Below are 14,379 nucleotides of genomic sequence, written 5' to 3' on the forward strand. Positions count from 1 at the left end.
TTGCAATAAGGAAAAGATAATCTGCCCTTTTGACTTTACCTAATGCTATTAAATATTCAGTTGTGCAGAAGTCTGGTTTTTCAGAAATATGATCTGAGCCAGAGTCTCAGGGACCGTGGCAGACACAATTGGTGCTTTGTTTCCTGTTACTGGCCTGTCCCCCACCCTCTCCCCCCTACACTGAGAGTTTTAGAGTGAAGGTCCCTGACACAGAGGAATTTGTGCCTAAGGCAGGGTGTACCCTTGTGGTTCCTCAGCTACTTACAGAAAGAATGAAAAACATCTTATACTTCCTGCAAATTTCTTAAGGTTCCCGTCTTTGTGATTTGCTAAATAAATTTTGTAACTAAACCTGCACTAATGAAAAAGAGACTTTTGAAATAAATACACTATTTCAGTTATATCATTCCCCTTCATAGTTTTGTGAATTAATAACAGGCATGTTATTTGTTAGCTGATTGATTTACAATGTGCTGGACAGTGGGCTTAGTTGTAGTCCAAATTCTGGCTGAAGCTGAAAAATTAGGCATACTTTTATTTGTTTGGATCATGACTGAAAAAGGAAGGAACTGAAGGTTTTGAAAGGAATCTAAAAGTCTTTCAAAGTCTTGGTTTCGAATCTTTTGAACTGAGATATTTATATTAAAATTATAGGCCATTTATCAATAGAAAATAAATTCATAATGGCAAAATGTTACTATCAACTTAATAACATGTTTAAGTGAATTTGCATTTTACTAAGGTAGAAAACAGCCAGCTACATGGGTTTGTAAAACAAAAGCATGAGTGTGTGCACATTCAGTTTTAGAAAATATTTGGTGCATGTGTGGATTTGTGGGCCCATTCATGCATTTGTTGAGCACCTGTTGGGCAGAGCACTTTGTTTTGAGTTCAGATTGGGAGGGAGGGGTGGATACAGCATTGTGTAAATAAGTCACATTCCTGTCCTCATGGAATTTACACAATGCTGGAGTCCTCCAGGACACCTTGAGATCATAGATAAGAACCATATCAGTGATCATCTACCAGTTTTGACAGTGACTGAAACTAGATTATCTTCAAATCACATACTCTCTTTCACCAATTTAGTCAACTCTAAAATTATAAAGGAACTTATATATTATTCAGGTCAGTGTTTTTCTCTCTTGCTTAGATTGGGGAAAAATTTAGGAATCACATGTTCTGGGTTAAATATTAAGAAAAATTGAGATGTTAAGTCTGAAATAGCTAAATATCAATTTCGTGCAAATTAAATAAAAACTAAACTTGTAGTGGGTGCCAATAATTTAGCATATAAATCAATGAATGAAAAACTTCAAATTGAGAAAATTCTATCCATCACATTGTTTTTTCCTGTAAATTAGAAAAATATGACTATAATTATATTTTGCCCCAGAGGAAAAGACTTACTTTGTCCAAGGCATTCTTGCTTCTTTTTTTGTTGTCATTGTTGCTGTTTTTAAAAAAACAGCTTTATTGGAAGTATAATTTACATACCATAAAATATATCCAAGGGTATGATTCAATGATTTTTAGTAAATTTATGGAATTGTGCAACCATCACCACAACCCAGGTTTAAAACATTCTCAGCATCCCAAAAAGACCCCACCTTCCTATTTGTTACCCCCAGACAACCACTAATCCGCTTTCTCTCTCTTTAGATTTGACTTTCTGGACATTTCACACAAATGGGATCATACAATAGATGGTCTTTCGTATCTGGCTTCCTTCACCTAGAACCAGTGGTTTTGAGGTTCATTCAGGGTGTAGCGTGTATCAGTAGCTTGTTCCTTTTTATTGCTAATTACTGTTCATTCCATTCTATGGCTGGTCCACATTTTGTTCACCAGTTGGTGGATAGTTCTGCATTTACATTTTAAGTGGTAAGACAGATACTTTGGTCTACCTTCCCTGGTAGCATAATTAGAAAATAATTGATAGGAGCCAACCTCTTATTTATATTTATGAAAAATATAATCCTGGTATGGATTACTGCTATTTTCTGTGATCTTTCTGTGATACTCCCATGAAAATAGTAAATAGTAAACCCTGTGCAAGTAGCAGAAAACATCAATCATTTGGTATTCTAGGTTGGACTTGGAAGATGTTTTGCTCTTGGCATTCATATTTGCAAAGAGAATTCATATCTCCTTTGCTACATTTTCTTCACAAATGATGCATTTAGAGTGGGTGAATTTTGATGATTGTTTGACCTAACAGTGATGACTGAAGTACCCTCAAAAATCTTGAGTGTTTCCTAATAACATATTTTAATGGCCCACTTAACATAAAGCATGAGTCATCTATAGCCTTAAGCCTTAAAAAGTTGAAGGGAGTGAATGTGAATTTATATGCTTTTAGTTTTATTATTCTATGGTTTCTATGACTGTGCTAAAGAATCAAACATACAGCTATTTATTTACAAAATCAGGCACTAGTTTGAGCTTTTAGATCAGTGAAAATCTAAAACAGAAAAAAAATTCCACTTCTTTTTTCTCTGGGACCTTTTTAAGGAGCTAGAGCAAAATTACAAATTACTCCAAGTTCCTATTAAGTGGTGGTGTTTTTCTATGTGTCGTCCAGAGAACAAGCCAAATCAGAACTTTCTAACACTGCAAAAGCGTTCACCTTTGAATTACCTTTCTTAGGAATCAGGAACCTTGAACAGCAGTTCGGTTAGAGCTGTTCCCTTGCACACCCCCATTCATCCTACTTTATGCCAACTACTACAGCAAATACATTCTTAGGAGGTTGTGCTTGACAACTTATGCTTAAAGATCCTCTTAGAAGGATTTCTCTGGTTGAGTAGAAACCCTTCTAGAAAAAGTTGGCAAATTCTGTGAAACTAAAGAGAAGACAATATGTCTCTTCCTGCCTGAAGTTACTGCTGAAATTACACTTTCCTACTGGGGAAAAAAGAGCATTAATATAACTTGAAGGTCTATTTTATTGACAACTTAGAATGTGAAGGATTTTATTTTTAAAATTCTAAAATTTGAAAACAAGATAGTCTAGATTAAATAATGTAGTTTTCCAAAGCTGAATGTGCTCATTTGGAACTCAGTTTTTTCTGCTTGAAATACCAGAACAACTTGCTGAAATCCCTGGGTGGGAACACTGTGCTTTTGATGATCTGTGATGGGATGAATTAATCAGTCTCTACTGCTAATGTCTTTTTTTTTTTTAACTTGGTAAGGATTTAAAAATCTCTTGAACAGGTGCATTTTTCTAGACTTCACTGACAATGTCATTCCAGATGTCTCCTAAGAGTCGTTATAGCCTTGACAGGAATCTGTCTCCATCCTTCCCACTTTCATATGCTCCGAAATTGGCGGGAATACGCTCCCCCCCCCACCCCCAGTTGTGTCTGTTCACCTGCAGGAGGAAGGCTTGATCAGCGTTGAGCTGTGAGAGTCTATGAGTTATTTTGCTGCGCTCACTCACTCATCACTCATGATGATGTGATCTGTTATAAGGAACTAGGTTTTACCCAGAGCCAGAAGCTGCCCTCACCGTGGTTACCTTTCTGCGAGCTCCCGGTTTGGGGAGGATGCTGCCCTGAGCGTGCGCATCAGTCTGACATCTAACTGCCGCGGGAAGGTCCTCACTGCTGCCGGCGGTGGCCATCCTCGACAGACTTTGGAGTCCCTGACCCAGTAGTCTACGTGCAAATGGGCCGCAGTGAAGAGTGGAAACACGTTTTGCAGCTAGAAAATAATTAAGAAGGGGATGGGTAGATGAGATGAGGAATTCTAGGTTCATGAATTAGATTTAAATCTTGTCGTGGCAAATATTCTTATTTACTTCTTGTATACTCCTATAGATTTCCTCCTACTTTTCCACTTTAGTGAATAAGTATGGTTAGCTTTCTTAAGATGTTTAGGATTTCCCTGGGGCTCCTCTGTCACCATATTGAATGTCAGGCTGCCCTGGCTATTCTTGTGGCAACAATGGTTCTACTTTACCTTTTAACAATCCTGATTCCATCACTGTTTTGTTTTGTTTTGTTTGCCATGTACATTGTTTGGGGGTCAATAATTTGAATAAAGGGAAACAAATCCAGCTAATTGTGACTTCCAGTTAGTGCTGATAAAATCAGTGAAGGCCCTTGGCTTTTGAAATCTCAGTTGTACTTTGCTTTCTCTAGGCTGCTGTTGCATGATTATTATCTTTAAAATAGAAGTATATAAGTTCACCTTTTTTAGCGCAGAGTTCTGTTTTGATGAATGGTTGCAGTCATGGAACCACCATCACCATCAAGATGTAGAACAGTTGTGGGGCACCTGGGTGGCTGAGTCGGTTAAGCATCTGCCTACGGCTTGGGTCATGATCTCAGGGTCATGATCTCGGGGTCCTGGGATTGAGCCCCACGTCAGGCTCCCTGCTTAGTGGAGAGTCTGCTTCTCCCTCTCCCTCTGCCCCCCCCCCCATCCCACCCTCGCTCATGGGCTTGCTCTCTCTCTTTCTCAAATAAAATCTTTAAAAAAAGATATAGAACAGTTACGTTTTCCCCCGCTAAAACAATTCCCCGGTGTCCCCTTTGTAGTCAGTCCCTTCCCCACTCCCAGTTCCCAGGTAACCACTGATCTGTTTTCTGTGCCCATAATTTCAAATTTTCTAAATCTCATACAAATAGAACTATAGAACGTAGCCCTTTGGATTTGGCTATTTTCGGTCAGGAAAATGCTTTGGAGATTCATCTACATTGTGTGCATCAGTACTTCATTCTTCTTATTGATGAGTAGGATTTACCTTTGGAGGAATATTTGAATTTTTTCCAGTGTTTGGCAATTAGAAACATTTGTGATTTATGGGACATAGACCTTCATTTCACTTAGGTAAATATCTAGAAGTGGGATTGCTGGGTTGTACAGTGAGTGCTTAACTTTATAGGAAACTGCCTTAGGGTTGTCCAGTGTGGCTGCCCACTTTGCATTCCCATCAGCATCAGACAGGAGTTCTAGCTACTCTGCATCCTCATTCACGCTTGCTGTTGTCTTTCACCTCCCTTACTGGATAATTTTTTTAAAGGAAGTAAATTATGTTGGAGCTAACATATTCCAGGATGAGTTTAGGAAGCTAAAGATATTTTGTGGATTCCTGAACCTTTCACTCTTAAAATATTTTATAAAGTCACAAGAGAAATTTTCCAAAAGGGTACCTTCCTTTTAAATGTTACAAATGACTAAAATATATGTCATTGACATGTTTCTTTTCATGTTCTCGTCACAGACAAATCCTGGGTGGTTTTGAGTTGATTGTTACCTGAGGTCAAAACAGGAGGAATAGTTGACTGATGGGGGGGATGGCAGGGGGGGTGGATAGTGAGTGGACAGCTGGGCTTATGCTTTGACACTTCCAAACAATGTCCTATATGCAGATGTCCTTAATGGGCTGTGGATGTCAATATGATTATTTAATATTCTTTGTGCTTGATGGGTCAGACACTTCACGAGACATTTTTATGCACTGTCCCGTTTAATCCTCATATAACTTTGTGACAAATTCAACAGTTGCATCTGAAATTTTCAGTTGGGGAAGCTGAAGCCTGGGAAGTTTGAAACTGTTCCGAGGCCACCCAGCTAGTGAGAAGTAGAAGAGCCTCATGGACAGCACCGACCAAGTCCAAAGCCGCCATTTTTAAGCCATGAAGCCATACTGCCCTTGTCCGTGGACTAAATCTACTGGGACAAAAATATCTGCTCATGCTCCTGAAGGACACACTGCTCACGGCAGAAGTGACTTGACTGTTACTTAGTGACCTGAACTAAACTAGCTCGGGGCCAAGAAAGTAGGCTTAGAAATCCACTCAGAACAGAAGGCAAGGTGGTAAGATGGAAAGAACCAGCAGACTCAGGCTTGAGATCCACGACCATCATTAACTAGCTGTTTTGCTTCATCTTGCTCAGCTACGTTTCCTCATCTATAAAATGGGAATAATAACACCGACCTCTCAGAGTGTATGTGAGGATTATTAAAGGAAGTAAACCCTAGCCTGCATGCAGTAGGCGCTCAGCAGACTCTGGTCCCTTCTCCCCAGTGGTTCCCCCAGATGGGAACAGATTCATGTGATTTTTTCCCTTTTTTGCACTTTAGTTGCTATACTGGGCACTGGGTGAAATCTTCAGCTGTTTTCAAAATTTCAGATTATGCCAATGAACAAGGAAGCATAGATTATTTCATTACAAAGACACCTCGACCTAAGGTCATTCTGTCTCAGTTCAGGTGGAGAGGTCAGTTGATGACCGTGAAAAACTTGAATCACTGTTCTGGGACTTGGTTGCATTACACATACATACATGGGTGGATTTAGTTACAGGTACAGATAGGTAATAGGTATAGTGGTACAGTATGTTGTAATGATTAATTTTGACAGTATATGGAAAACGATTTTTTAGTAAATGGCACAGTGTTTGTCAAGCCCATTTATTTGTATATTGTGTGTGTGCCAATATTTCAATCCTTTTTGCAAAATGAAATAACTTTTATTTCCTATCTAAGAGCTTTCTATAGTGTTGGCTATGATGTAAATATCTGTTTGTATATAAATGAGTATCACAAATGAATAAAATTAATTCTACTTAAAAAATCTTTGATTATTACTTGAAAACAACGTCATTATTACTGGAGCTGAGGGTTAACATGTGTGTCTTATAGACGCTTACCTCCAGCATTGCTTTCAGGTAGAATGCACAGTCACCTGAGATTTAGCCAGCTGACACTGGATGTCACCATTGTGCTGTGTAATGTAGCTGCAGAACAGGTGTGCTATTTAATATTCAAGACACAGTCAGTCTCTTCTAGGGTTTGGAGATCTGTTCGCGTTCTTTCCCTCATAGAACCTAATTGCCCCGGTTCACTTTTCTTGCAACTTACTTTTTCAGCTTCTCAAGAAGAGTGACCAAGAATGATGATGAAACAATATTCAATATTGTTAGCTCACAACTCAGAAACTGCTAAGACCAGTCAGGGCTCTTGGTTGCAAACCAGCCAATGAAGTCCATTGACTCTGGAGAACTTCAGCTGAAAAGGAATCTCCTGATTTGGAAATGGGAGAATCCAGTGTGCCGGTACCTCAGCCAAGATCAGGCTGTCACAAGAGTCGGACAGAGTCTTGGCATTGCCACTGGTCACTAGATGCCACCACTGGTGTTCCTGCCATCCAGACACAAGGCACCGCTCTGTGCCAGACTCCTTCCCTTCCCAGAATAACCACAGGGTTTCACTGCCTCCAGCTTCAACGAGCCCCAGGTCCAATCCCTTACTGGCATTTCCAGAGGGGAGCACCCAGTTGGTGGAGTCTAGGTGTTGGACCTGCGCTCCAGCCCCAGTGAGGGAGGAAGAGCGAGCAAGGGACCTTTCCTGCAAAGACTCATATAGGTGGCGATTCCTCATATCTGGGGAAGAGCCAAACATGCCATGCATCCACCATGGTGCTTTTCAGTTAGCGCCCACGGAAGTGGGTTGAGAACACTGCTGTGCAGTGAACTGAACCCTTTCTTTTTTCAAATTAGCCACTGTCGTAAGCACTCTGTGATGGAGATGTTGGGCACTCATTTGTTTTTTGAGGGTACAGTATCCGGGATCCAGACCCCCATACGGGCCTGGAGAAGAAGGATGGAATCCATACTGCGCAGAGGCGCATGTCACCACCGCTAACATAGCCAGGAACAAATAAATGTTCAGGGGTTTTGGTAGATCTGGTCATCTCCAGGACTCTCTGCCCTCTGAGTGAGGGTCTTCAGTTGCTTCCAAGTTGGGGGTGTTTTGGGGGGCAATTTTCGTTTTCGAGGTCTTGTCTTCAAGGAGAGTGTTGCCATCTCTCAGACAGGGGGTTGGGTAGTCAATCCCTGCAGCAGCTGAGAGACCTCTTCTGTTGTCTTCATTGCTGGTCCTGGGACGGACTTTCCGAAGAGGTGTCCAAATTGCTCAACTTGATCCATCTGGAATGACACAAGCATAACCAGGGCCTCGGGTAATTAATTTCCCAGGCAACCAATTATTTTCATCATTTTTTATCCAGATGGGTGCATCCTGAGTTGCGATTGAGGCTGGCAAGAAATGTTTGTCAGCTCTAGTATATGGTTCTCCTTGGGGTAAATTTAGAAAATTTAAAATAAATAAAGTTTGTGCCATGATGTCTCGGGGAGAGTTTCCCCCTTTCTTTTTTGAAATAGTTTTACGGAGTTGTTTTTTAATGGTGGCATGCGCCCTTTCTACTACAGCCTGTCCTTGAGAATTATAAGGAATACCTGTGATATGCTGTATTTGCCATTCTGCAAGGAATTCTCATACTTTCTTGCTAGTATATGCTGGGCCATTATCTGTCTTGATACAAGTAGGTAACCCCATAATAGCGAAACATTCAAGTAAATGAGAGATAACATGCCCAGCCTTTTCTCCCGTCAATGGAGTAGCATGAAGAAATCCTGAAAAAGTGTCTTATTGTAACATGAATATACGAGAGATGTCTGAAAGGTGGGAAATGAGTAATGTCCATTTGCCAAATACAATCAGGAGCTGTGCCTCTGGGATTGATGCCCGCCGGATGCTCAGTTAAATGTAGAGGTCGACAAACGGGACAGGAAGAGACTATTTGCCTTGCAGGGCGCAGGGTATTTTACAGTGTGAATGTAGGTGGTTGGCGTTGGTATGAAGATGGGCATGTTCTGCTTGTGGAGTTTCAAAAATAGGAGTAGCCAATAAATCAGCAGATTGATTCCCTTGTGTAAGAGGTCCAGGGAGGTTAGAATGAGAGCAGATAGGAGTAATGAACAAAGGGTGAGTTCGAGATTGAATTTCTAATTGTAATTCCTGAAGCAAAGGGTTAATGATAGAGTGAGTCGTGGAAATGAGAGCTGTTTCTAAAGGTGCAACAATGCCAACTACGTAGGCAGAATCAGATACGATATTCATAGGATAACGAACATTCTGCAATAAGAACAGTAAAGCTGCAAGTTTGACTTGTTGAGCAGAAGCCTAAGGGGTTTTCATGGAGCGCTGAATAGCAGGGCCCCAGACTCCGGCACGCCAGGAGGAGGAGCCATCAATAAAGTATGTAGGAGCTGAGGGGACTGTAACGTTACGAACCACGCGATTTATAACCCAGGCGGTGCGCTTTAGAAGTCCCATAGTTTACTTGACGGACAGTGGCAACCTATGCGCCCAGTATAATCAGCAAGAGATATTTGCAGATTGGTAGAGAAAGGAGGCACTTCCTTAAAGGATGTGGAAGAGATAGATAAAACAATGAGCGCTGGGTCAAATCCAAGAATTTGAATAGAACACTTTTGTCCTTGGAGAATGAGTGAAGTGACAAGAGATAGATATGGAGTAACAGTTCAAGAAGTTTTTGTATGTAAAGTCACCCATTCGAGAGGTTTGTCTTCTTGAGCTAAGACACCAGTTGGAGAATGAGGGGTAGGGAAAATAAGAAGCAGCAGGGGGAGAGAATCATCATACCTGTAAGCAAAGACAGTTTTTAATCGCTCCTCGACAAACTGCAGTTTGGCTTTTGCCTCTGAGGATAGAGTGCGAGGACTATCTAAAGCAGAATCACCTTGTAAAGTGTTAAATAAATTTTGTAATTTATAAGTAGGAATCCCTAGGAGGGGGCGAATCCAGTTAATGTCTCCTAGGAGTTTCTGAAAATCGTTAAGAGTAAGGAGGGTATCCTTACAAATTTGCATTGTTTGAGGTTTCACTGTGGTTCTATCTACCACAGTGCCTAGATAAGAAGCCGGAGTAGTTGTTTGGATTTTCTCCGGGGCTATTATGAGACCGGCAGAAGTCAAATGTTGGGAAGTGGCCTGATACACATCTTGTAATTCGGTTGCAGTTTGTGATGCCAGCAAAATATCATCCATATAATGAATGATATAGGATCGAGGATAATGATCTCTTACAGGTCTGAGGACCTGGCCAACATAATACTGACACAGGGTAGGAGAATTAGTCATGCCTTGTGGCAAAACTGTCCACTGATATCATCTCATTGGTTCCTTATTGTTAGTGCTGGAAATAGAAAAGGCAAATTTCTCCTTATCCTCAGGGTGAATGGCTATGGTATAGAAACAATCCTTAAAATCTATTATCATCAATGGCCATTGTTTGGGAATGGCTGTAGGAGTGGGTAACCCAGGCTACAAGGCACCCAAAGGCTCCAAGATGGGATTAACATTCCGAAGGTCTATTAAGAGCCTCCACTTACTGATTTCTTTCTGATAACAAAAACCGGAGAGTTCCAAGGAAGTTGTGAAGGCTCTGTATGTCCTGCCTGCAATTGTTCTTGAATAATTTGTTCTAAGGCCTGCAGTTTTTCTATTGGAAGGGGCCATTGAGGAGTCCAAACCGGGGAAGAAGTTTTCCATGTTATTTTAATGGGGGCAGGCCTCTTTTCCGCAACAGCCCCTAGAAAAAAGGGTAACCCAGTCCAGCCCTATGAGTTTGTCCTAAGGCTATGATAGGTTCCTTTATTCCTTGATGTTGTTTGCCTAAGCCCCGTCCTGGTTTATAGCCCATCTTTGTCATGATTTGATTAACTGGTCGATTTAGGGGGATGACTAGCTCGGCTCCCCACTGTTGCAAGAAGTCTCTTCCCCAAAGATTAATGGGGGTATTTAACATGAAAGGCTGGATAATCCCTTCTAATTCGTCTGGTCCCTCACATTTAAGTGGCACACTACTTTGTCGAATTTCTTCTGCCGTCACAAAACCTATTCCTTCTACCGAACTAGAGGTTGCTTGCGTGGGCCAGGTATTAGGCCAGTGCTGAGAGGCTATTACTGAAATATTGGCTCCAGAATCTACTAGACCTGAGAAAGTCCTTCCTCTAATTTTAAGATTCATAGAAGGACGATCAGTCTGAGTCAATAATGAAGCCCATTTAACCATGAGAGGATCAGTACTACCGAATCCTCCTCATCTGATCTGTTGGGATTGACCGATTTGTACATAGGGCAATAATAATGACTGAGCAATTCTATCTCCTCCCTTAAAGATCCAAGGAACCCGCGTCTGTGCGACCACCATTATTTCTCCTTCATAGTCAGAATCTATTACTCCAGTCATCACCTGGATTCCTTTAAGATTTAGGTTAGATATTCCTAGCACAAGACCCACAGTTCCTCTTGGTAAAGGTCCATAATAACCCGTGGGTATTTTTTGAGGCCCGAGACCAGGGTGAAGACTTACTGTAAAAGGAGTGGTTAAATCTACTGCGGCACTTCCCTGGGTGGCGGGACTGAGTGATAACACGGAAGGTTTATGTGTGCAGCAGGAAGTTGCTGCTGGAGAGGCGACATATTGAATCCCCCGTTGTTGTTCAGGCCCCGGGGGTGGCCCCGCATTCCATTTCCCGACCTTAATGGGAGTGGGTTACCTTGCCTGTCAAATATGGATTTGCATTCCTTGGCCCAATGTTTGCCTTTGCCGCAACGGAGGGCAGAGGCTAGGGGCGGTATTACAAAGAGAATTGGCTCTAGGTTGGGGGGCTTTACGGCATTCCTTCTTGACATGTCCTACTTTCCCACAATTATAACATTTTATATCCTGGTTTTGTTTTTGTAGGGCCATGAGCTGAAGGGAGGCTATCCGAGCTTGATGTGTAAAAGTGCCAATATTTCTACATAGACGAAGATAATTGAGAATGTTTCCTGTTTCCCTATGTGGCTGGATGGCCGCTTGGCAGTCCTCATTAGCATTTTCAAAAGCAAGCTCTCTTAGCAAGTGCTCTTTAGCAAGTTTATTAATCGACTTGGCGGTCAATAGCCATTTCAAGCCGAGAAATAAAATCAGTAGATGCTTCTGTAGGCCCTTGCACAATTTTTATATAACTTTGCCCCACTTCCCCTGAAGGGATTAGCTTTCCCCAAGCTGCGTGGGCGATTTCAGATACCTGCACTGTGGCTGCAGGCGGAGTGTTAATCAATGCTCTCGAACATCTGAAAAGGGGCCAGAGCCAGTGAGCATTTCAAAAGAAATATGATGCCTGGCTGGGTTAGCCCAATTCGCCCAGGCTTTCATATAGGCGGCATCCGATAACCACATTTTCCATTGTAATAAATCCTGTGGCTTAAGGCAAGCCCGTGCAACCATATGCCAGTCATGAGGGATCCACTCCCCAGAATTTGCCCAAGCTTTCAAAATCCCTATAGTATAAAGGGCTGTGGGTCCATACAAGTGGCAAGCCTTCTTTAGTTCCCTTAAAGCATTTAAATCTAATCCCTCATAGACGGGACCAGACACTTGTGTTCGGTCTATGGGGAAAGCCATAAATAGATCATTAGCCCCTTGCCGTCAGAGTTCCTTTTCGAGAGGTGAGAGAGCTAGGGAGGATCGTTTGAGAGGGAATAAATCTGTGGAGGGAGGTTGATCATCTTCAGTGGGGTCCTCCGTTAAAAGTGGAGGGGCCGTGGGTAACGGCCGGGACTGTGAAGCCGCGAAAACTTTTTTACTTTCAGTCTTAGCCTTTTCTAAAGTCTCATCATCTAATTCATATGTATGTAAAGAGTTAGTAGTTTCTTTAGCAACCTCAGCTGGGGATAACTTATCCCCAGTTTCCATAGTATTGATAACCACTCGTACTAAAGCCCAAATGGGCCAGAAATCAAGAGGAATCGTTTCACCCTGTCTCATAGCCTTCGAGACATTATTTTTCACTCAGATCCAAGTCTCCTCATCTAAGGAGCCTTCGTCCGGAAACCAAGGATTGTATTCAACTGCTGTCTCCAAACATTTTTCTGTGCGCTGCTTAGTAACTTTAGCTCCAAATTCTTTAAGAAAATGATGTATCGGGGCGCCTGGGTGGCTCAGTTGGTTAAGCGACTGCCTTCGGCTCAGGTCATGATCCTGGAGTCCCGGGATCGAGTCCCACGTTGGGCTCCCTGCTCGGCAGGGAGTCTGCTTCTCCCTCTGACCCTCTTCCCTCTCATGCTCTCTGTCTCTCATTCTCTCTCTCTCAAATAAATAAATAAAATCTTAAAAAAAAAAAGAAAATGATGTATCAACGCAGCAAAACCTGATGCTTTCGAATTTGATTGCCCCATAACCCTGTAATAAACTTTCCTACTTACCACCTTCTGTAGGGTTCCTATCGCTGGCCGATCACTCCTCGACGGGAGCTTCAGGTCCCTGTTCAGGCACCACTTGTTGACCTCTGAGAGTCGGGGACCTGGGGTGGCAAAGGAACTGAGAAAAAAAGATGACAGTATAGCGAGGCACAGGGGACCCCGAGCAAACAGCCCGAGGCGCCGAGGTTTATTTTCCATACTCTTATATACCTTCTACAGCAGGGGCGTATTAAGGCACATTCCTCCACGTATCCAGGATTAGTCAAGCACGTAAGAATCTTTAAAACAGAATAAAGGAACAAAGAGGGGAGTGCACAGCGTGCTGTTTACAGCTGGCTTCCTATCTACAAAACATCTTCTGCTGTGTACTTTAGAACTGACCACACACATTCCAAGAGCATTTCACTCTGATCCTTTCGGGTTATTTTTAACCCTGCAATCTCGAGTTTCCTCAGAGATCTCGGAGTCTGAGCGAACAGGCACCAGTGGTCGTTGTGGCGTTCTGTTTCCTACAAGCATCACCTTCTGTCATTCAAACCTTTTGCTTAACTGCCACCTATTCAGAATGGCCTTCCCTCACCACCCATCCAGAACCATCTAGAGCAGCACCTTGTTCTCTTCTGTTTCCCTTCTCTACTTTTCTTCCTCACACTTGTCCCCACCTCTCAGTCCGTTCCCTGTGTGTTCACTGTTTTGTGTAATGTCTGTCTCCCCTCTGCGCTGGAAGTCCCATGAGGGCAAGATGTCTGGCGCACGTCTGTGGTCCCAGCACCTAACACGGCTGTATTCAATGAGTACTTGATCCATGGGTGAATCAATCAAAGGTTAAATAAAGGGAGAAAATACCTTTGTTAGAAGCTCTAGAATATAAGCAGTGCCTGTATTCATTTCCTAGGACTGCTATATCAAAGTACCACCGACGAAGTGGCTTAAACAGAGTAATTGCTTGTCTCATGGTTCTGGTGGCTGGAAGTCCAAGATCAAGGTGTCTGCAGGGTTAGGTTTTTCTTAGGCTGTGAGGAAGAGTCTGTTCCATGCTTCTCCTCCAGCTTCTGGTGGTTTGCTTGCCAGTTTGGCTGTTCCTTGGCAGATAGAAGCATCACCTTGATCTCTACTTTCAGCTTTACATGACATTCTCCTGTGTGCATCTGTGTCCCAATTTTTATAAAAACACCAGTCATATTGGATTAGGGGACCAGCCTACTCCAGTATGACTTCATTTTAACTAATTACATCTGTGATGGTCCTGTTTCCTAGGAAGATCGCATTCTGAGATACTGGTGGGTTAGAACTTCAACATATGAATGG

General features: G+C 42.3%; 1 protein-coding gene across 1 annotated transcript in view; it reads left to right on the forward strand.

Moving 5' to 3' along the window:
- CCDC68 (coiled-coil domain containing 68) overlaps window positions 1-14,379 on the forward strand; it is a 56,531-nt gene that overhangs the window by 1,098 nt on the left and 41,054 nt on the right. The window lies entirely within an intron of this gene.

This window comes from Callorhinus ursinus, unplaced genomic scaffold (assembly GCF_003265705.2).
Source record: "Callorhinus ursinus isolate GAN/ISIS: 27379988/994484 unplaced genomic scaffold, GSC_fseal_2.0 scaffold11, whole genome shotgun sequence".
Taxonomy (NCBI): Eukaryota; Metazoa; Chordata; class Mammalia; order Carnivora; family Otariidae; genus Callorhinus; species Callorhinus ursinus.